We start from the raw sequence: 22,625 nt of genomic DNA, 5'->3' as shown, positions 1-22,625 counted from the left end.
CCTGAACTTCTCTTCCTCACTCCCTTCCAAACCAACTTCTTCTATGTTTTTTGCATCGGTGGCAGGTACCACTATCCACTCTTCACGCTTCTTTGTCTTTCCTCATCTTCTCCAATTCTTGTTTTTACCCCAGTTATCACTTCTGTCCACCTACCTCTCTCCACCCTCTCTTCCACTCAGACTAGGGCTCTATCACCTCTCGTCTGGTCTACTCAGTCATTCCCATAACAGGCTTCCTTGCATGGAATGTTGCTCCCTGCCGCCATCCATCCTCCACAGAGCAAAGACAGGGAAGAGTTGTTCTTTTTTTTTTTTTTTTTTTAATTTTTTTCTTAACGTTTATTTATTATTGAGAGACAGAGAGAGACAGAGCATGAGCATGGGAGGGGCAGAGAGAGGAGGAGACACAGAATCTGAAGCAGGCTCCAGGCTCTGAGCTGTCAGCACAGACCCCGACGCTGGGCTCGAACTCAGGAACCGCGAGATCCTGACAGGAGCCGAAGTCGGACGCTCAACCGACTGAGCCACCCAGGCGCCCCTCCTTTCTTTTTTTAAATGTTTATTTGTTTTTGAGAGAGACAGCAAGCGGGGAAGAATCAGAGGGAGAGGTGGACAGAGGATCCAAAGCAGGCTCTGTGCTGACGGCAGAGAGCCCGACGCTGGGCTCAAACTCCCGAACCGTGAGATCATGACCTGAGCCAAAGTCGGACGCTCAACCGATTGAGCCACCCAGGCGCCCCAGAAGAGTTGTTTTAATATACATATCTCATCAAGTCACTCCTGTGCTTAATGCTTTCCCATTGCCCTTAGGGCAAGGTTTAAGGTTTGAACTCCTTGCCTCCTCCACAAAGGCCTTGCACAAATGTGACCCCTGCCAACCTTTCTAAGCTTTATGTCATGTGTCTCTTCTCTTCGGTCTCACCACTTCAGCTGTGCTCTATTTTTCTCAATCTCAGGCATGCCAGGCTTTCTAGTCTCTGGGCCTTCATCGAGGTCCTTCTCTCAGCCTGGAGCACCCCTTCACTTTCCTCTTCGTCTGAGTCCTCTCCATTTCTTCAGATCTGAACCAAAATGCCACCGACTCAGGGCAATTTTTTCTGACACTCTTGGTGTTCATGTCTCCCTGTTTTATGCTCTCCTAACCCCCTGGACTTCTTTGTGGCTCTCCTCAGACTGTGGGTGCCACAAAGGGATAGGACATAGATGGTTTTTTCCCTGCTCAAGTTGTTAGCACAATGGTTGGAACAGAATAGCAACTCAGTAAATACTTTCTGGCTGGTTGAATAGCCCCTACCTGGCCTCCCTTCCTCCAGGCTCTTTCCTTCCAACCTATCCTTTCTAGCACCCCTAGAGTGGTTTCCACGCCTGGGATCTGAGGCACAGCTCCACTCAAGTCACATTTGAGCTAAAAAAGAATAATCAGTTTCCCCCTCGCTTACAGAATGAAGTCCAAATGCTTTTGTATGATACGACGTCAAGATCATCTGTGATTTGATCCTAAACTCCCCGACCAACCTTATTTGTCTGCGTTAGCTTCTGCTTACAAGAGTCTACATTCCAGTCAAATGAAATTGCATGCTCTTTCCTGCCCAGGTGTCTCGGTGTCTAGTCTCTGTGTCTTTGCCTGTGGAGATCCATCCATCTGGCAAGCCCTTACAGCATTTCTGCCTGGGTCCCGCTCCAAAGCTTTGTCCTCTGTGCGGTGTTTGCAGTTCCCCTCCCAGCTGGAAATGACCATTTGTTCCCGTGAACATCGCTGTCCTCTTCGCTTCTCTTGTGGCACTGATCTAGATTGTAAACCGCGGGAGGGAAGGACCAGGCCATTTCTGCGTAGCTGACAGGACTCAAGTGACACGACAGGTGCGGGGCCTATTTGCAAGTCTACGCTCGTTTCATAACCTTGTACTGGAAGTGTGGGCCAAGGACTGGCTGCCTAGGTGTCATCAGGGACTTGTCAGTAATTCACAATCTCAGGCCTACCAGACTCACCAAATCAGAATCTGCATTTTAACAAGATCCCCGGGTGATCTACGTGCACATTAAAATTGAAGAAGTCGTGCGCTGTCTTATTACACAAGGGAGCACGCGTCCTCAAAAAAAAGACAAACACCGCATCTTGTAATTCAGTGCTCTCGGACCTGGTACCAATTTACAGACCGGCTGCACAGTGTGCGTCTCCGCTTCTGCATCACCAGCCCAGTTCCATCTGGCTGTTAGTTCGGGACCCTCCCCTTCTCCAACAACATGGTTCAGAGCCCCATCCTAGAGAAGGGAAGCCGTTTCTCCTCTTAGAGATCTGTGAACGCACAAAGCTGGCCCCAATCAGGGAGAGAAGCTGCTATTCTTTGCAGCTTGCCTTAATCAGTGCAGTCTCTGGCCAAGCTGTGAGTCAGGCCTTGTGTCCTCTGTTAATCATCAGTGAAAGGAATGCCACGGAGTGATGTCAAGTGAGTTTTAGAGCAAGCCACTCCTAGAAACATCTGGAGCTGGCAGAGGATCGCGATTGTGAATACGGATGAGGGGAACAATCGAACGATTCGAACGAATCACGGCTTTAGGTGTCTCGTACAAAATGTATTTGTATTCGATCTAAAGAGGCAAACAACTAAGCAATGCGTTGGCTTCTTAGGTTTTGGAAAAGAGGTCGTGACTCCATTTAAAGGACTTTGTCTCCTGAACCTTCTCTCTCCCCAGATTGAACAGGAAGAGCCTTGTCTTCTTCCCTAGGCCCCGCTTAATTATCGCCACGGCCCAAGTGTTAGGTCCAGCACCCACCTTGTCTGCAGATGCTGACGGTCCCGTTGAGCAGATCCTCTCACTTTGCCTTGCGCTGCGGAGAAACGTGGTAATTGGCAAGGCCCTCAAGTCCAGGCAAAGCTCAAACCGGGAAGCGGCAAAACCCGTCGATTTTGCCTCGGGCACGTATTTGCTGAGGAATGACTGTCCCTCAAGCCTCCTCACTCTCCTTTGAGCTGCCTGGCTTCTCATCAGAGCCACACCCAGACTGAGCCGGGAGTGGCTCCAGACTGGCTTCTGTCTGACACTGAGAAAGAGAGTTATAACTGTCCTTCCGTCGCCGAGACGACAGAAAAAGCAGGGCTTGCTGGCAAGTGTTGTTGCAGGCCCCTGACTGTGTGCACTTAATCAGAAGTGTCTGTTGTCAAATAAGGCTTTGCCAAGCAAGGAAACAACTGTTTTGCATCAGAAACCGAATGATGACAAACAGGCCACTGATGAAAGCTATCCTTCTCATGAGAAAGTTGCCCCTGGACAAAATGGTGAAATGGACTCATTTTCTCTTCAATGATTTCTTCTTTTGCTGGGAGTATCAGTCAAGGTTCTGTAAATAAACAGAACCAACAGGATACACACACACACACGCACACACACGCTCAAACTCTTTCTTGAGATATTTTATATATAGAAAATATAAACCCATTATATGTTTATGTACGTAATATAAATATAAAATATCTTGAGAGATATTTGAGGGAATTGGCTCACATGTTTGTGGGGGCTGGCAAGTTCAAAATCTGTAGGGTAGGCCAGCTGGCTGAAAACTCAGGCGGGATTTCTATGTGGCAGACTTGAGGCAGATCTCCTTCTGTAGTAGACTAAGGCAATTTTGGCATTGCAACTTCATTTCGTATAGGCCATTTTTGGTCCGTGTTTCATCCAAACAAACAAACAAACAAACAAACTCTTAGAGTGGGCTACGGCCAGCTGGCCTTTCTGCTTATCCAAGGTCATTGGTCTGGAAATATGATGGGGTTCCCTGTAGAATTAGAAGCCGGGAAGGGTAGACGGGGCTATTTGATGCCGCCAGCATGCATAGCGGGAATCTCTGGGGCAGTGTTGAAAGAGCCAAACTCCTAGGAGAGGTCCACGGTAGGCAGTGACTCAAGAGTTATTCTAAGCTCTTCCTTTGCCTTTGAAGCCGCAATAGTTTGGCCCTCCCTGTTCTGTACCGCCCTGTCCTGCAAGGCTGGCCAACTCCTCTGAATTGGAAGAGTACTCACTGGTCTCTTCCTGCTGCTCACAGCTCTAGGGAGCCTAAGGGAACATCCGATTGGGCCTGGATGCCCCCTTGCCTTGCCATGACCCTGAGACGCAACCAAAGATCTTCCGTTCATCTCACTTCTACTTTGTGCCACTCTGTGCTGGGCACGGGGCTTCAGAAAAGAATGAGACATAATCTATGCCCTTGAGGAGCTCACCACGAGGAGCTCGTCAGTGATTTCAGGCAAGGGGTATAAGAGGAGACCTGCCTTCCTCCCTGGGTGCGGATGTTCCCTCCCCTTTCTATCCTTTTCTCCAAAACCCAGTGACCCTTACATCCTCGCTCTCGGCCACAGGCCTTTGTTGGCATTCTGGTTTCCCACGGTTCTGCACTGCAGCGTACTGGGAAGGCTTACCTTCTCCTTGCTCCCCAAATAGGTCTGCCCTACTCTTCTATGTGTTCAGACCTTGTTGTTAGCTCATGGGTCATTGGCCATCACTCTGATAAAGTGGAGTGACAACATGGTATGAATAACTGATACTCTACCTAAATTCATTCATTCAACCAACAAATATGTGCCTAAAGCCTACCATGTACCAGGCCCTGTGCTCGGTGCTGGGTATAGAGAGGTAGGTCTGACATGGTTCCTGCCGACAATGAACTTATCATCTAGTTAAGGACACAGACCAACAGGTAAACACGGATAACTGCCACACAATGTAAGGCATGCAATAATAGCAGTGCGCTGTGAACAGTTGTGACAGATGGAAAGAGTGACTCTTCTTGGCCTAAGAGAATGGAGATCAGGGAGAGAGAAGAGGACGAGTTGCTTCTACAAAAATAAGTAGCAGTTCACCAAGTAAACAAGGCAAAGGAGACTTTCCAAATAGAGGAAACAGCAGGAGCAAAGACATAACAATGTGGTCATACACAGCCTGCTGGGAGAATGGAGATAAGTCAATCCAGTGTGGCTAGATGTGATGCAGTGCATGCCAGGGATTGCACATGTATGAAGGCTATGATGTTTCAGGCGACAAACCTTGGGCTTACTGCCAAGAGCAACAGGGAACTATGGACATTTTTGTTTTCTGGTAATAGCTTTATTTTTATTTAAAAATTTTTTTCAATGTTTATTTATTTTTGAGAGACAGAGAGAGACAGGGCATGAGCAGCGGAGGGGCAGAGAGAGAGAGGGAGACACAGAATCCGAAGCAAGCTCCAGGCTCTGAGCCATCAGCACAGAGCCTGACGCGGGGCTCGAACTCATGAATGGTGAGACCATGACCTGAGCCGAAGTCAGACACTTAACAGACTGAGCCACCCAGGTGCCCCATAGCTTTATTAAAATATAATTCATATTCCATGTAATTCACATATTTGAGTATACACTTTGGGGTTTTGGGCATATTCACAAGGTTGTGCAGCCATCACCACTATCTAATTCCAGAACATTTTCATCACCCTAATAAGAAATCCCATACTAATTAGGAGTAACTCCCCAGTCCCCCTATTCTCCAGCCATTGGTGACCACTGATCTGCTTTTTGCATCTCTATATTTGCCTATTCTGGATACTTCATAGAAATGGCATCATACAATATGTGGTCTTTTGTGACTGACTCCTTTCATTTAGCATCATGCTTTTGAGGTTCATCTATGTCGGAGCAGCTATTAGTACCCCATTTCTTTTCATGGCCAAAGAACATTCCACTGTGTGGATGTACCACATTTTACTTATCCATTCATCAGTTGATGGGCATTTGGCTTGTTTGTACTCTTTGGCTCTTATGAATAATGCTTCTGTGAACATTTGTGTGCAAGTTTTTGTATGGATATATGTTTTTTGTTCTTTTGTGTATATACCTATGGGTGGGATTTCTGGATGATATGGTAACTCTACGTTTAACCTTTAAGGAGCCACCAGACTGTTTTCCAAAGCGACTATACAATTTTACTTTCCTACCACCAATGTAGGAGGATTCAAATTTCTTTATATTTTTGACAACATATATCATCTTTCTTTTTGATGATAGCCATCCTAATGAATGTGACATGGTATCTTGTCATTTTTCTTTGCATCTCCCTGATGACTAATGATGTTGAATATCTTTTCATGGACTTAGGAGCCACTTGTACACCTTTTTTGGAGAATTGTCATTCAGATCTTTGCCCAAATTTTTGTTGGATTGTCTTTTTATTATCAAATTATAAGATTTCTTTGTTCTGATACAAACCCTTATCAGATATGATTTCCAAAAATTATCTCCCACTCTGTGGGTTGTCTTTTCACTTCCTTGATGGACTCCTCTGAAGCATAAAAGTTTTTATTTGGGCGAAGACCAATTAATCACGTTTATGTTTTATGGATAGTGCTTTGGGTATCTATATCTAAGAACTCTACCCAACCTGAGGCCATTCAGCCGTAGCCTTAAGGAAGAGTTTAAAACAGGGAAGTGAAATGTGAGGTTTTACAGGGTAAAAAGATCAATGTAGCCATTGCATGGAGGAAGGCCTTTGTAGGACAAGTCTGAAAGCAGAGAGACTAGTTAAAAGGCTCCGGAAGTAACACAAGTGAAAGATGATGGAACTATGAATGGGTTGTTGAAAACCCAGTGAAAATGAAGAAAGTTGGATGAGTCTGACATCTATCTCAAGGCCATTTCCATTCTCATAACACCAGATCTAGGAGAGTGTAAGTAGAAAGGGAAAATAATATTTTAAAGAGATATTACTTTGGGGGTGCCTGGGTGGCTCAGTCGGTTAAGCATCTGACTTCGGCTCAGGTCCTGATCTCACGGTTTGTGAGTTCGAGCCCCGCATCGGGCTCTGTGCTGACGGCTCAGAGCCTGGAGCCTTTTTCGGATTCTGTGTCTCCTTTTCTCTCTGCCCCTCCCCCAACTTGTTCTCTGTCTCTCTCTGCCTCTCAAAAATAAATAAATGTAAAAAAAAATTTAAAGAGATATTACTTTGGAGCAGCTGCAAAGATTTGGTGTCTAATGGGAGAACTGGAGTACGTGGAGAGGAAGGGAGAGGAGCATTTGGGTCTGAAATGCTGGTAGGGTGAAAGCACATGACACAGAAGGAGCAAAAAAGTGGGGACAGGTTGTGGGGATAAAGGAGAAGGAAGAACACTTTGGAAAAAATTAGTTGTGAAAAGCCATGGAGACATCCAAATAAAAATGCCCACTAGCAGTAGGAAATTTAGATCTGAAGCTCAGGAGCAAGGAAAGGCTACAAATGTAAGAAGACAAAAGACCTTTCACATTTAATATTTGGGTTTAAATGTGTTCAGTGCTCTGGAGACTTCTTTGGTGTAACCGTTTTCAAAAACCATGTTTGGTCCTTTGTAATCTCTAATACTTATCTGCAACCCCAAGAAGAGTTTTTGTTGTTTGACATTTTTTTGTTTGTTTGTGTTGGGAGAGAGTTGAGTAGAGAATGGTCATGAGGGCAGGGACATAGAGAGACTAGGTGAAAGAATGAGAATTTGGCACGAAATTGAGATCACAAAGGAAAGAAAGCACATAAGGCCTACAAGAAGCTTCTTCCATAACCAGCCTCCTAAAATTGCGATGGGGGTGCTGGGTCAGGGTAAAGTATCATGTTAATGCTCCCCATCCACCACCTCCAATTTTTAGTGAAAGGATCACTTAGCTTTATAAATACATGTATCTGACTGTGTCTCACTTGCTTTGTCTTTGTCTTTCGCTGTCTTAGTGTCTCTTAGGTTTTTTTAATTGATCTTTCCCACAGGGGAATTTTTTATTCTTCATCAGGTCAATATTTCATCTTTGGGCTGACCCGTGTTTCTCCAAAAGGCTGGCAGCTCTCTCTGAGAATGCAAAAGCCAGTTGCCCCAAATAGCTCTGGACTGCCACTAGATGGCAGTGTCTGGGAATTTTGCTAAACTGTCCTAGCCATTCATGACTGCCTGATAGCTGAGTGGAGGGGAGTTTCACTTGGTTATTCCGCCTTTACTGTGCCGCAACCAGTTGCTAACAAAAGGCATTAGACCTTGCAGGATCCCTTTGTCCACCACCAAAGGAAATTCGTGTTTGTAAAACACATCTGGAAAAGCCTGCTCTGTAAGTGGGTGTTTTCCCCCCATCACAATTCTCACCCAAATTCCTAGCCATATAACCTTCCCCTGGATATTGTGTTATTCCATCTTTAGCTGTTGTTTGGTTTGGTTTTTAAGGTAGATTCATTTCTCCCTCCCTCCCCAGCCTGCTTAGCAAGCCTGGTTGATCCTTTTGCCTCGCTTTCAACATGGGCTTGTAGAATCACATGCTGTCAAGGCCTGAAGGGTTCCTTATACTTCATTGCAGATGGGGTGTCTGAAGCACATAAAAGAGCAGAAACTTGTTCAAGGTCATATAAAGAATTTGGGGCAGAGTATATGGGTCAGAGGCTGTTGATATATTTGTAATAATCAACAAAACAACCAGAAGATCATTTTGATCCACCGGTTGTGCTAGCATGGCTAGATGCCTGGGGAAGGGGAAGGTGGCAAGGGATACATGATACCTGTTCTCCAGGCACTTAGAGTCTAGTTGGAGAGACAGACTTATCCACAATAAAAAAGAAATAATGCTTTCTAAGACTAGGTGGTGTAAGAGCGGTGCTGATGTGTGTGAGTGGCTCAAGGATTCAGAGAAGAGAGAGCTCTAGGGAGAAAGGGGTCCACCATGGATGAGGGTGGAGGGGTAGAGAATTGGGTGAAGCTTGGAAATGGGAAATCCAACAATTCCAACTATTCACGAGTCAAGGCCTACATCTAAAGTAGAGGGTGATGGTCAAAGAGAGGTAGAGATAAGGTTAGACTGGTAGACTGGCACTAGACTGTTCAAGCTCTTAAATGTCAGGCTAGTTTCCTACTAATGCTGAACAGGAATTTGCAAATACTTTCACTCTTCAGATTTTCTGTTTTCAGTGGAAACTTTCCACTGTTTGATTCCCCCAGAAGATGTCTCTTCACTTTGCCCAGCTTTCCACCATTAGTCTCAGCCACTGAGAGATGCAGTTGAATTGAGAAGTGAGGCTGGTGCTTATTTCCACTGCCTCTGTTTCTTAGCAACATAACCAAGAGAGAGCTGAACAATCTCCAGCTCTAAATCCCATTTACTTTGTTTTCATCTCCCACCCAGTCAGAGGAGTCCGGGTACCCTCTGCATCCCATGGATCAGATGTCACAAGAGGACTTCCAGGAGGGTTGGAGAGCTCTTGACAGCTAAGCAACATCTATAGGTAAGTATGACTTCATACAAGCTCCAAAAGAGGTCTCCATACAGAAGGGCTCTTGAAAAGCAGCCAAAACATGGGAGCAATCTGAGAGTCCTTTCAGATTGTCAAGAGCTCATCAGTGCCCACACAGTCTGACTGGCAACATTACAAAGCTAGACTAGCCTGCTCTTTCCCCTTCTGAACTCCTGCTTCATATTCCCAAATGGCTTGAGGTCTGTTTTTCTACCAGGAACCTTCCATCCAGTTTTACTCCTGCCATTTGCTGCCTCCTGTTTCCCACCTGGAATGCTATGCCTTAAATCTTGGCTTCTACTTGGTCCAGGGCCTGGCACATAGTAGGTGCTCAATAAATGACATTCTCTTCCTTCAGAAGAGCCTTGGAGATTATCTAGGCATTAGACTCTGTGGAGTCACTTCAGGAGCCACTGAGGTACAAGTCTTTGGAGAGCAGGCAGGCTGCAGACCCTCAGGCCTGATTCAACAAAAGGAATTCTATTTGTATATGTTAATTTATAGTTTGGACTTCTGTATCAGATTTTGTTTTGGAGGGAGAAAGGAATGTTCTCACTGATACAATGTCTTCATTTTCTAGATGAGATCAGTGAGGCCCAGAGCCACTTTAAGTAGAATCAGGAAAACAATCTCACTTTCAATAGCAATAAAAATAATAAAATACTTATGAACAAATTTAACAAAGGAAGTGGAAAGACTTGTACACTGAGAATGATAAAACACTGAGAAAAAATTAAAGAAGACATCGATAAATGAAAAGACATCCTATGCGTTCATGGATTCAATGACTTTATATTGCTAAAGTGTCCATACTACCTTAAGTGATCTATGTATTCAATGCAGTCTGTATCAAAATTTCAATGGCATTGTTTTTTTACACAAATAGGTAAGAATCCTAAAATTCATGTGGAAATAGAAAAGACTCTGAATAACCAAAGCGTCTTGGGTAAAGAGAGCAAAGCTGGAACATCACACATCTTCACTGCAAAATATATTACAAAATTATGGTAATCAAAACAGTACAATACTTGCATAAAACAGACATGGAGATCAAGGGAACAGACTAGAGACCCCAGAAATAAATTCATACGTTTATGGTCAACTGATCTTCAACAAAGGTGCCAATAATACACAATGGGGAAAGGAGAATCTCTTCAATAAATGGTATTGGGAAAACTGGATATCCACATGCAAAAAAATGAAATTGGACCCTTATCTTACATCATACATAACAGTAGACTCCAAATGGATTAAAAATTTAACTCTAAGACCTGAAAATGTAAAACTCCTAGAAGATAAGAAAGAGGAAAAGCTTCTTGTCATCAGTCTTGGCAATGATATGACACCAAAAGCACAAGCAGCAAAAGCAAAAATAAACAAGTGGAACTATATCATACCAAAAAGTTTCTGCACAACAAAGGAAACAATCAATAGAGTGAGAAGGCAACCTATGGAATGGAAGAAAATATTTACTAACCATATATCTGATAAAGAGTTAATAACGAAGACATATAAGAAACTCCTACAACTCAGTAAGAAAGAAAGAAATAACCCAATTAAAAATGGGCAAAGCAATTGAATAGACATTTATCCAAAGGAGACATACAAATGATTAACAGGCATAGGAAAAGATGCTCAACATCACTGATCATCAGGGAAATGCCAATCAAAACCACAGTGAGACATCACTTACACCTGCTAGAATGGCCATTATTAAAAGACAAAAGATAGCAAGTGTTGGCAAGAATGTGGATAAAAGCGAACCCTTCTACGCTGTTGGTGGGGATGCAAATGGCTCCGTTTACATTATGGAAAGCAGAATGGAGGTTTACTAAAAACATTCAAAACAGAGCTACCATACAACCCAGCAATCCCACTTCTGGGTATATACCCAAAGGAAATAAAATCTGTGTCTAGAAGGGATATCTGCACTCCTGGCAGCATTACTCACAGTAGTCAAGATGTGGAAACCCTCAATTTCTGTCAATGAATGAATGGATAAAAAAGAAAACTTTGGTATAAATATACCGTAAAAAATTATTCAGCCATAAAACAAGGGGAATTCTGCCATTTGTGACAACATGGATGCTGAGTGAAATAAGCCAGACACAGAAAAAAGAAAAACTGCATTATCTCACTTATATGTGGAATCTAAATAATCAAACTCATAGAAGCAGAGTAGAATGGTGGTTGCCAGGGGCTGGGGGAGGACAAACTGGGACGATGTTAGTCAAAGGGTACATTTCAGTTATTCCAGTTGAGTAACTTCTGGAGATCTAATGTACAGCAATATAACAATACTGTAAGTTGAAATTTGCTAATAGGGTAGATCTCACCAAAAAAAGAAAGAAAATGGTAACTACGTGAGGTCATGGATATGTTAATTAGTTTGATCATGGTGGTCATTTAACAATGTATACACATATCAAAATATAAGTTGTATACCTTAATTTCTATTATTATTCCTATTAATTATTATAATTATTCCTATTAATGTCAATTCCTATTTAACATTCATACCTCAGTAAGGCTGAAAAAAAAAAAAAAAGAATTCCGGGGAATCTTTATCTGTGTTCATCACTGGCTTTTACAAACTGTGGATCTTATAAGCCCCAAGGTTCAGTGGAAATGCCTCAAGTCTCACCAAGGGAACTATTCTAAACTCTCCCCCACCTCCTTATCCAAGCAGCTCCCTTTTTACTTTGTAAACATTACATTGTAATTCTACATAGAGTTCATTTAAACAAAGAGTTCCATCCACTGCTAAACATTGATTGCCTCCCACCATGGATCAGCTTAGACCTAAATACTGAAAGGACAAATACCTAGACATCAAAATGGAAAGGAAATTTCCAAATCAGGGAGCAGACTGACTCCAAGGGACCACCTCAGAGATGATTTTCTAGACTGATGAACCAACCAGATGCATCTGAGATAATAGGAAAAAAACTAAAAGACGTTGTTATTGGTGCCACGGCTTTACCTGTGAGGCAAAAAGGGTGCAATCAAAATGAGGGAGCAAAAGAAACAGGTACAGTGATGTTAAACTAGTTGATAATTATATTCGTGGGACCTGTGAGACTTTGAATATTCTCTGTCTGAAAATAACCAAGCCAAGGCTGTCATGGATAGGGGCATGGGTAGCAGGAAAGTGCCATTACATTTCCTACTTGGTACCACTCCACCCTTCCAATTTTAATCTTCCTCATTTTCAATTGATAATAAAAATCCCTGTTCTGGTGCCTCACAGATATTGAGGTAAGAAACTAAATGTAAATGAGCTAAGGGAACTTTTAAAGGGTGTGTATATGGTAGCTACTATTGTGGTCGAAGTGTTATCCCTCTGCTTTGTTATAAAGTTGATACGTAGGTGTAAACTTCAATGGCCGAGAAGGGTTCTCTGCTCTTGACCCATCGTATCCCCTAGTCTGAAATTCTTAATTATTTTATCCATCAGCCATCAACACTGTATCACGAACGAGCTTATCATATGGCTGGGCACTTGGGGGCTGGCTCAGCGGTGGGAGAAGAGGATGCTGCCTAGAGAGGTGCCCTGCCTGGAGAATGTTCAAGATCTGGCATGAGAAACAGAATCACCCATTTCCTATTTCTCTCTCCCTCTCTCAACAAAGGTCCCTGCCGTGTGTGCGTGCGTGTGTGTATGTACGTACATACAAACATATATACAAACCTTGATAACAGAATAAGAAGGACAGAAACCGGTCATGTAGCCATAGCTGGTATTTATAACAATCTTCTTCTGTTTATTCCATATGACCTTTGCGTTCTGCAAGGATGGTCATAGTCATAGTCCAGTTTCTCCTTGGTACTGAGGATCAAGCACCCCAACCATTACAGGCACTCTCTTTGCTTGTTGACTCAAAGCAAAGTGGCTGTGGTGTTATAGCTGCCCATTTCTGGGTAGTGCAGAATCATCTGTAAACCAGGTCTGAATCTCTTCTTCCTTTGTCAAGTGATCCTAGGGAACTCTCTATGAGGCCATAGGTACAGACCGGGAGAGGGAAGGTAGTGTGGCAGGAGTGGGGATCATGGGCATTTGGGCCACTTCTTTATGTAACGTACTTGCCATTTTATGGCTTGCTTGGGCCCAATCATGTATATACCACTTCCATTTGATGATAGAGTGCTTCTGAGCATGCCTGATTTTATGGCTTAGTGGGTCAGATAATAGTTCATGACAGGCAGCTCAGGTTGTATGGTAATTTGGTGGCCCATGGTTAAGTGTTCAGTCTAGCAGTAGGTCAAGAGCTGTTTCTCAACGGGAGAGTGATTATCTGCAGAGGATAGCAGGGCTTTGCTCCAAAATACTAAGGGTCTGTGTGGTAATTCACCTACAGAGATATGTCAGAGTCTCCAAATAGCATCCTTATATGCACTGACACTTCAAGAACCACTGGGCCTGCTGGGTCCTATGGCCCAAGTGGTGGACTTTGCATATCAGCCTGGACCTGTTGCAGATCCTTCTCTTGTTCTGGACACCCCTCAAAACTAGCAGCTTTTCAGGTCGCTCAGTAAATGGGCCAGAGTACACACCCAAATGGGGAATATGTTGCCTCTAATATCCAAAGAGGGAGGCCCACCAGGTGTTGTGCCTCTGTTTTGGTTGTGAGAGGGACCAGATGCAACAGCTTATCCTTCACCTTAGAAGGGATGTTTCGACATACCCCAAACCACCGGAAGCCTGGAAATTTCACTGAGATAGAAGATCTCTGAATCTTTGTTGGATATATTTCCCGCTCTAACAAGATGTTGCTCCATTGCCTACCCAGTTACAATTTTCAATCTGCTGTCATCTATACCTCCGTTCCTCTAAACATAGCATGTCTTTTCTCTGGTTGCTTTTAAGATTCGCTATCATTGGTTTTGAGCAATTTGATTATGATGTGCCTTGCTCTCATTTTCTTCATATTTCATGTGTGTGGACTTCATTGAGCTGCTCAGATCTGTGGGCTTATGGTTTTCTTCAAATTTGGACATTTTCCAGCCATTAGTTTTTCAAATATTTTTTCTGTTCTCTCCCCCCTGATGCTCTGATTACATGTATATTAGGCCACTTATAGCCCCAAGCTCACAAATGCTCTGTTCATGAAAAATATTTTTTCTTTGTGTTTCATTTTAGATAGTTTCTGATGATACACATTCACATTCACTTATTTTCACTTCTGCAGTGTGTACTCTGCCATTAATCCCAACCCAATGCATTTTTCATTTTAGACATTGTAGTTTTCATCTCTGGAAGTTCATTTTGGCTCTTTTAAATATCTTTTATGTCTCTACTCAACTCTGTGAATGTATGAAGTACACCATGTACAAATTCCAGATGACCTAAGATAATTTTCAAAGAGACAATGATATATGTTTATGGAAAATTGTTCTTTAACCACCTATCCTTACAATACATATGGTGGACAACATGGGGCTTGGCTCTTCAGGGTACAGTAGGATAAGTTCAAGCAAAAAGTCTTGGAAATGACTACAAGAGTATGAAGCAGGATAGACCATTGTGAATTGCATGACAAACAGTGTGATAAACATGTGATAAACATGTGATAAAAATGTGATAAATGTGATAAACAAAAGATAGGCTGCAGAGTCAGGGACCAAGAAGAAACTAGATCTCAGTAGAAGCATGTTAAGAACAAGCAAACTTTCTTGGACATCAGTGGGTGTTCATAGTTCACTCACGGACCAATGGATATGTGGTACCTTCATGAGGTAAATAAGCCAATTAATATCAAGAATTAGTCAGTTAATGAAAACAAAACCCCACATATCCCCAATCTACCCCTGTCCATGAGAGTTGAGCATTATTACTCTTTGGCTCTAGCTTTTAAACACATCTTTAAAAACCTGAACTTTAAGCAAATTAAAGAGAACTTCTTTCAGCAGCAGCTAGCAATGACTAGCATAGAGTTAAAGTTCAGTGAATACATGTTGAATCAAATCTATTACTCTGTGTTATACTAATCTGTGCATTTTTATCATTCCCACTAGACAGGACCCATTCTTATTTATTTGTTTTTTCACCTCCAGTGTCTAGCCCTATGCCTGGAATTTTATACATTTTTGATAGATCGTTTCTTAATAAATCATTTTCTGGATAAATGGAAAACCTTGGAAGTGCAGTGCAGTGCTTTATGAATCACATCAAGGCAACACTGGTGTCAGTGTTTAACACTCTGCCAAGAATCTAGCCTAAGAATGTTCCCTCTACCTCTTGAGAAGAAGAGAGCTAAGGATGGTTTAAATAATAGGGAGAAATGGATGAGTTGAACCAGAATTTCTCCACCATAGCTCAGGTGCCCAAAAAGGAGTTGGAACCACCCTATACTCAGCTGCTGTCACCTTCAAGGTCACTGATCTTTCTCTTGTACATCTAGTAGGATGCTAACCTCATTCAGTGAATTTTTCACTTTAGATATTGTTATTTTGCATTATGGAAATAATTTCATTTAGGTTTTTTTTCATATCTTCCATTTTTCTCCTCTTTATGTTCATGTTTGCCTTTGAGCATTTAAGTAATTTGTAATATTTTTTAAAAGTCCTTGTCTGCAAATTCTATCATCCCTGTAATTTCTGAGTCTTTGTATATGGAAGGATTTTTCTCTTGGCTGCAGTTCACATTTTCCTGCCATTTTTGTGTTAGTAAATTCTTTAGTATTTATTTATTTATTCTGGGGGAGCAGAGAGAGAGAGAGAGAGAGAGAATCCCAAGCAGGCTCTGTGCTGAGGTTCAACATGGGGCTCCACCCCATAAACTGTGAGATCATGACCCGAGCAGAAACCAAGAGCCAGATGCTTAACTGACTGAGCCACCCAGGCACCCTTGTGTTAGTAAATTTTTTTTTGAATGATAGACATCATGAATATCACCTTGTTGAGGGTCTGGATTTTGTTATGCTCCTTCAGAGTGTTGAAGTTTATTCTGTCCGGAAGTTATTCGTGGATAATCTTGGTCCTTCCAAGGTTTGTTTTCAGGTTTTGTTTGGGTGGTTCTAGTATAACCTCTAGATTAGTGCTAATTTAGCCCATTACAAATGCAAGACAATTTCATTCTTTACTGAATGCTCCAGGTGTTCAATGTGGTCTCTCCACTTTGACTGGTTAGAATTCAGATGTCTCCTAGCCAGATGGCGGCTCCCTAGTAGTTTTTCCTTGCCTTGGACTTGTGAATTTGCACCATATGCACATGCAGCTTTGTAGTCAGCAAAAGGTTCAGGAGGATCCTAAGCAGTTTTCTGGGGCTTTTTCTCTGCATATCTCCCTCTTCTCTGGTATTTTGTCCCACGAATTTCAGATGTTTTGGTTTCAGTGAGCTTTAATCTGTGTCGTTCTGACTCAGCGAGGCTACCGTGCTTGAGTTTCCCCTCCCAGCCGATGGTCTAGAAAGTACATCAGTCAGAAGGCTGAGGCGATCGCAGGGCCTACCTTATTTATTTCCCATATTTAAGGAATCACAGCCCTGTACTTTTTGAGGTCCAGTGTTTGACAACTGTTGTTTCATGTACTTTGTCCAGTTTTATAAGTATTTGTGTAGGAGGTCAAATCTGCTGCCATTTACACTGTCATGGCCAGAAGGACTTTGGTCACCTTCAGAATTCATTAATCCACACATTTTTATTCAATGGCTTCTATAGTCTCATCCTGTGCTAAATCCCAAATGAAATACCCAGGAGAAATTAAAAAAAGCATTCCTGGATTTAAGGAGCTTACAAATCAGCAGAAAGGAGAACAGATATCAAATCACTGTTCCCTTTACTCAGAACATTCTCTTTAGTCTCCCTTCGTGCCTGGCCAACACCTCATATAGCTCAAATACTACTTCCTACGAAGCTACTACGTGGGCAGAACAATGAGGCTATCCTTTGAACAGAACTATGTCCGGTACATATTCTGTCTTTGTTCTTTAGACACCTTCTTGTATTTATTCGTTTATATATTTGTTTCCCTCACTTAAACAGTGAGATCCTTTAAGACAAGGGACATGTCTTTCCCTAGCACCCAGCGGAGTAATTAACGTGGAGCAGACATGCAAGGCAATAAATACCAGTTAAATAAAGGAATTAACGAGTAAATATTTGGATATGAGCTAATTAAAGCATAATCAAGTGCTTAACAGTGGTACTGTTATGCAAGAAAAATTGAACAAAAAGAGATCACAGAGCATTAGGAAAATCAGGCAAGGCTTTGGAGATGAAGTGAGTTGGTACAGTAGGTAGAACGATGCCCCCCGAAAAGATGTCCATGTCTTAATCTTTAGACTATGAATATATTGCCGTACATGGCAAAAGGGACTTTGCAGATATGATTAAGTTAAGGGCCTCGAGGTGATGAAATTATCCTGGATTATCGAGGTAAGCCCAAGACAATCACAAGGATTCTTAAGAGTCATAGAAGGAGATGTGATAATGAAAGAAAAAAAAATCCAGAGCCATGCAGTGTGAGAAAGACTTGATCAGCTATTGCTAGTATTGAAGATAGAGAAAAGATGACATTAGCCAAAGAATTTGGGAAGGGGAAGCCTCTAGAAGTTATAAGAAGCAAGAAAATAAACTCTCCCTAGAGCCTCCAAAAAGAATACAATCCTGCCAACGTGTTGATTTTGGACTAATGAGACCCATTTTGGACTTCTGACCTCCAGAACTGTAAGATAATAAATTGGTGTTGTTTGAAGCCACCGAGTTGGTGGCAATTTGTTCCAGCAGCGATAGAAAATTAACAGACTTGGACATGGAGAGCTAGGCTGAATTCTCTAGGCCTATAAAGGAATCTGGGCTGATGCAAGAATTGGAGACATTTGATTAAGATCCATGGGATTGTCACAGCAGAGGTTGGCAACTCAAATGGAATACTTCCAGACAACAGGAGATGAAAACATAAACAGAAGTGACCCTCAAAAGTCATGCAGAAGTCAGACATTGGCTCTGACAGACAAAACGCAGGCACGTAGACCAACATTGCTGTGTCCAGAGATTACACTGAGCGCATTATTATGTCCAAAGATTTCACTCTTTGGGAGAGTTTTTGGAATCCATTTACAAAGATGAATCTCCTTGCAGCCAGTCTTCACAAAGAAGTGGGCTCATGGAAGATTCGTTCATGTACTCATTCATTCCCTGCACAATATTGTTGAGCTACTAATGTTTTCACTACTGTAGACACAGTCCCTACCCTGTAGGAGACCATGTGTAGTAGGAAAGACAGATAACTTTAATATAAGTATTGTAGGATGGGGTTGTCTTCTCAAACCTCTTCATTTCTTCTCCTTATTTCTAGTGGGGAGAGAGCTTTTAGCATAATGATGCATCAAAGTCTTGCCATTAAAGACACTTCAATATTAGCAAGAAAAAAGGTCTTATGACTGCCCCATGCTAAAGGCTTTGAAAAACACATGCCTGCTCCCAAAAGAGACTGTAAGGAGCCATTGGATAGAAGGATCTACCATCACTCCTCTCCTCATAATGAAGAATGCCTGACCTTGACCACACTGAAAGTTCCAGATCATTTGAAAAGCTGGGACCAGCTTGGGTGGGGGGGGGGGGCGGGTGGAATAGGGAGATCCGGGACTCTCATCAATAATGGGCTTTGATTACACTGAAAGGAAAACCCATGGGTACCATCCTCTGGAATCTGAGTGTGTTTATGATGGGTACTAGTTAGAAATGGGCTTTCCTTGCAAAGCATGCCAAGACATTACCTAAAGCAAAATGTGTCAAGTGTTAAAAGAGTGGCAAAGGGGCATGGGGGTTCCACATTGGTGTGGTCAGAGAAGTAATAAGCATGACTTCCAACCCCCCAAATATCTCTCCACCAAGAGCTCAGAACCTAAAATTCTACCGTCAACACCTAAAACATTTGTCTCACACATTGCTTTCTTTCCACGTTATCTATTTGAGAGGGCTAGTCTCCTTCATCTCAAAAAGTTGATGGAATAACAGATGGGACTAGCAGTAAGACGGAAGATGTGGCTCTTTGTTCCCATTTGAAAAGGCTCTGCTTTTCATCATTTATAGAGATCTCACTATTTACCGCCGCTGCTGTGGTCTTTGCTCTTCAGCATTCCCTGAATATGAGGCAGAATGCATGTGAACATAGAATGCAAACAATTGCTCTGTGCTAGCTTCTGCACAAAGGAGATTGCCGCTCAGGCTTTGGCTTAGTTGAAAGTAAATCTCATTCTCTGGGTGATAGACTCTGCCATTTTAACTGGCACAAGATTTTCATTTTGTGTGCTTAAATGATGAGGTCCCTGAATAAAACCGGCTACTCACAAGAAGGGTGGCCATGACGTGCACAAGATGCTAACATGTCCAGGGCAGCTTTCGGCGCCTTCCAGAGATAGTGGGCTAGATGCTGGCGGTGGAGGCTGCTTTTGGTGCTTTTAGAGTGAGCTTTATTCAGGTTTTCCCATCAGACTTTCCTAGAGCATTGGTGCTCATCTAGTCCCACAGGCAAGTTTCTCTTTTCTCGTTCTCTTTACGTGTGTACCTTTGGTGACCGTTTGGGGTTTTCAATGCCTAAATGCCCCTCTTGGGGCAGAGGAAGCACAGCAGAGTGTAGGGAGCAGCTCACATCGAGCCAGCCAGTGACCCTCAAGTACCCCACCCAAGTTTCTTCCGCTTTCCACTCTCAATCACGTCAACCCAACGTAAGGGACCCAGGGCTGAGTTACATTATGAGACCAGGCTGTCATTGGTCAACGTTACTAAGTGATAGTAATGGAGACAGAAAGTAACCAATAGCAGAGAAGTGGAACCATAGAGACAAATTAAAGAGAGAGAAATGCCTTCAGAACCCCGTTGGTTTAGCCTTGCTAACTCCAGCTCACCTGACATTTCTGGGTTAGGGACTTGAGGACAGCCTCAGGATAGTTTAAGAGATTGGGCATCAATGAGCCCCAAACTTCATTTCCTTACTTTGAGTCCAAGAAGTGGCACCATATAGAGGAAGAGCATTTGTCTGGTGTTCAGAACACTGGGTTCTAATGCCTTGTTGAACTATTGCTTAGTTGTGTGACTTTGAACAAACCTCTTTTAATTCCTGGGCCTCAGTTTCTCCTTCCGTAAAATGAGGGGAAGAATAGGCTACACTGGCAAGGACCTTGAAAGCACTGACATTCCAAGAGTCAAAATAAAGCTCACACCTTTGCTCTACCATTTGTATTTGACCTTGGGTAAATCACTTATCCTCTTATCCTCTCTGAACTTAGTTTCTCCATCTATAACAAGAGACGCTGGCAGTCAGAGCCCTGCCAATCTTGACATTGAATGCAAAATTTCCCGAGGCCAGAGCAGGTGCTGACTTTCTGTGACAAGGAAAATCCTCATTAGACATTTTGGGAGCAGAAAGTTATCTCTTGCTTCCTAGTGCATGTGCTCACGTGTCTGGCATAACTCATCGGGTGAGTCCAATTTTCCAACAGTTGCATTTTTGCTTGTTTGATTTCTTGTCAGGACAAGCGTGCAATCCATTCTGAGAATGTAATTAAACAAGCAGCTGGAGATTCTAGAGATTCTAGTTCTCCCCCAAGAAGGAAATATATTTGCATTGGGAGCTAGGTCCCAAGGGAAGCCTTCCAGGAGCTGGTAACTGCTTGGCATGACAATCGGCCCGAAGAGGTCAGCACCTACATGCTGTGCCCTGAGGAGCAATGGCGGGGGGGTGGGGGGTGGGGGGTGGGGGGGGCATCTGGCCATTGCACAATGGGCCTCCTCCAGTGCTTGTCACCATGTCTCTAACGATCCCATTTAGAATACATTCATTCAGTATTTGCAGATTTCATTCAGGGTGTGAAAAGGTTGGTGGCCTGGAGGTTGGCTGCAACCTGCCAACACATGTGGCCAACACAGTTTTAAAGAGGATTTGAGGGGCACCTGGGTGGCTCAGTCGGTTGAGTGTCCGATTTCGGCTCAGGTCATGATCTCGCGGTTCGTGAGTTCGAACCCCGTGTCAGGCTCTGTGCTGACAGCTCAGAGCCTGGAGCCCGCTTCCGATTCTGTGTCTCCCTCTCTCTCTGCTCCTCCCCTGCTCACACGCTGTCTCTCTCTCTCTCAAAAATAAATAAAGATTAAAAAAATTAAAAAAAAAAGAAGATTTGAATTCAGCACAATGTCTCACCCGTGAGCCATAATCTTCGCCAACCCCTTTTGTATTACAGTTGCTCAGTGTTTGTGCCCCAGGATACTTTAACACCAGTGATTTCTGTGGTGCCAGGTTTCTGCTCCTCACTTTGTAGTTCTTCCTCAGCTAGGAGTTAGGTATTTGGAAAGTTGAGCCTAGAAACAGGGTACTAGGTGGGAGCTGAAAGGTTTAAAGACACCTGGTATGTTCCAATGCCTTCCCAAGTTCCAGGAAGGAGTTTATATCCAGGATTAACCTGCTTACTCTGTTCAGTCCATCCAGAGGATTTTAATCTGTGCCCCTTGGGGCCTGGATGTGGAGCTCACCACTGTGGGTAACTGCTGGCTCCAGCACAGAGGCTCCAGCAGCTTCTTCCAAACCCAGTCCTGGCTGGGGAAGAGAACAATAACGCAACGGCCCGTGGCCACAGAAGCATTTTCCAGGACTGGCCTTAGGCCTCAGAGAGAGGAAGGTGAAAAAGAACATTGAAAAATTGTTCCATGTTCGGTATCACTTGAACTTCTATTTAATTTCTCAGAGCCCAGAAAGAAGTCTCTGGAAATGTCTTGTGGACATAAACGTCAAATTTTCCTTGGAGTGGAGAGAACTCTTTTAGGTCATGTGCAAAAGGTTTCCTTTCAGTTTACCACTCACTTAACTGCTGAACCTGTTTTTCCAGCTCACCACCTCAAAGTTCCCTCCAAATGAACCTGGAGAGACTTGACAGGAGATAAACAGTGCTGTCCTGCTTCCCAAGCAAACCTGCAGCTCACCTTCTGCTCTAGAGGGGAAGGTCTCTAGGGAATGGGGAAAAGTGAGGCTGGGGCTGGTTTCAGGGAAGTTGGTAATGGCATCAGAACCTCAAACTTCATGACCATTTGTGCACCCCTGCCTACACCAATCCATTGGCATTTTCTCGTCTTTTTCCTGGATAAGGCTGAGGAAAGCAATACTATTTCCCAGCACAACAGGCCTTTAGAAACACCTGGAAGTCTAGGAAGTTTGTCCTCAGTGATTGGCACCCACATCTACCCTCTAGCCCTGCTTCCTGCTCTCCAAATTCCCATCTCTAGTCCCTCCGCTCATCAGGAAAACGTTCAGTGATGTTTCAACAAGGCAGAAAACTGCACGATACGTTTAATAGATTCTCAGTAGGCCGGTTTCAATTAAAAAGAAAAGTTTGCAGTCTTAAAGAGCATGGCTCAACTCCCCCAGGTAACCTTGCATCT

The 22,625-nt window shown here is 43.2% G+C and overlaps 1 long non-coding RNA gene across 2 annotated transcripts in view; it reads left to right on the top strand.

Moving 5' to 3' along the window:
- LOC145713630 (uncharacterized) overlaps window positions 1-22,625 on the top strand; it is a 71,775-nt gene that overhangs the window by 7,323 nt on the left and 41,827 nt on the right. The window lies entirely within an intron of this gene.

The sequence above is a fragment of the Panthera onca genome, chromosome X (assembly GCF_046562875.1).
Source record: "Panthera onca isolate mPanOnc1 chromosome X, mPanOnc1 haplotype 2, whole genome shotgun sequence".
In the NCBI taxonomy this organism is placed as follows: Eukaryota; Metazoa; Chordata; class Mammalia; order Carnivora; family Felidae; genus Panthera; species Panthera onca.
The sequence above is the reverse complement of the archived record's forward strand: the minus strand, read 5'-3'. Positions and strand labels throughout refer to the sequence as shown.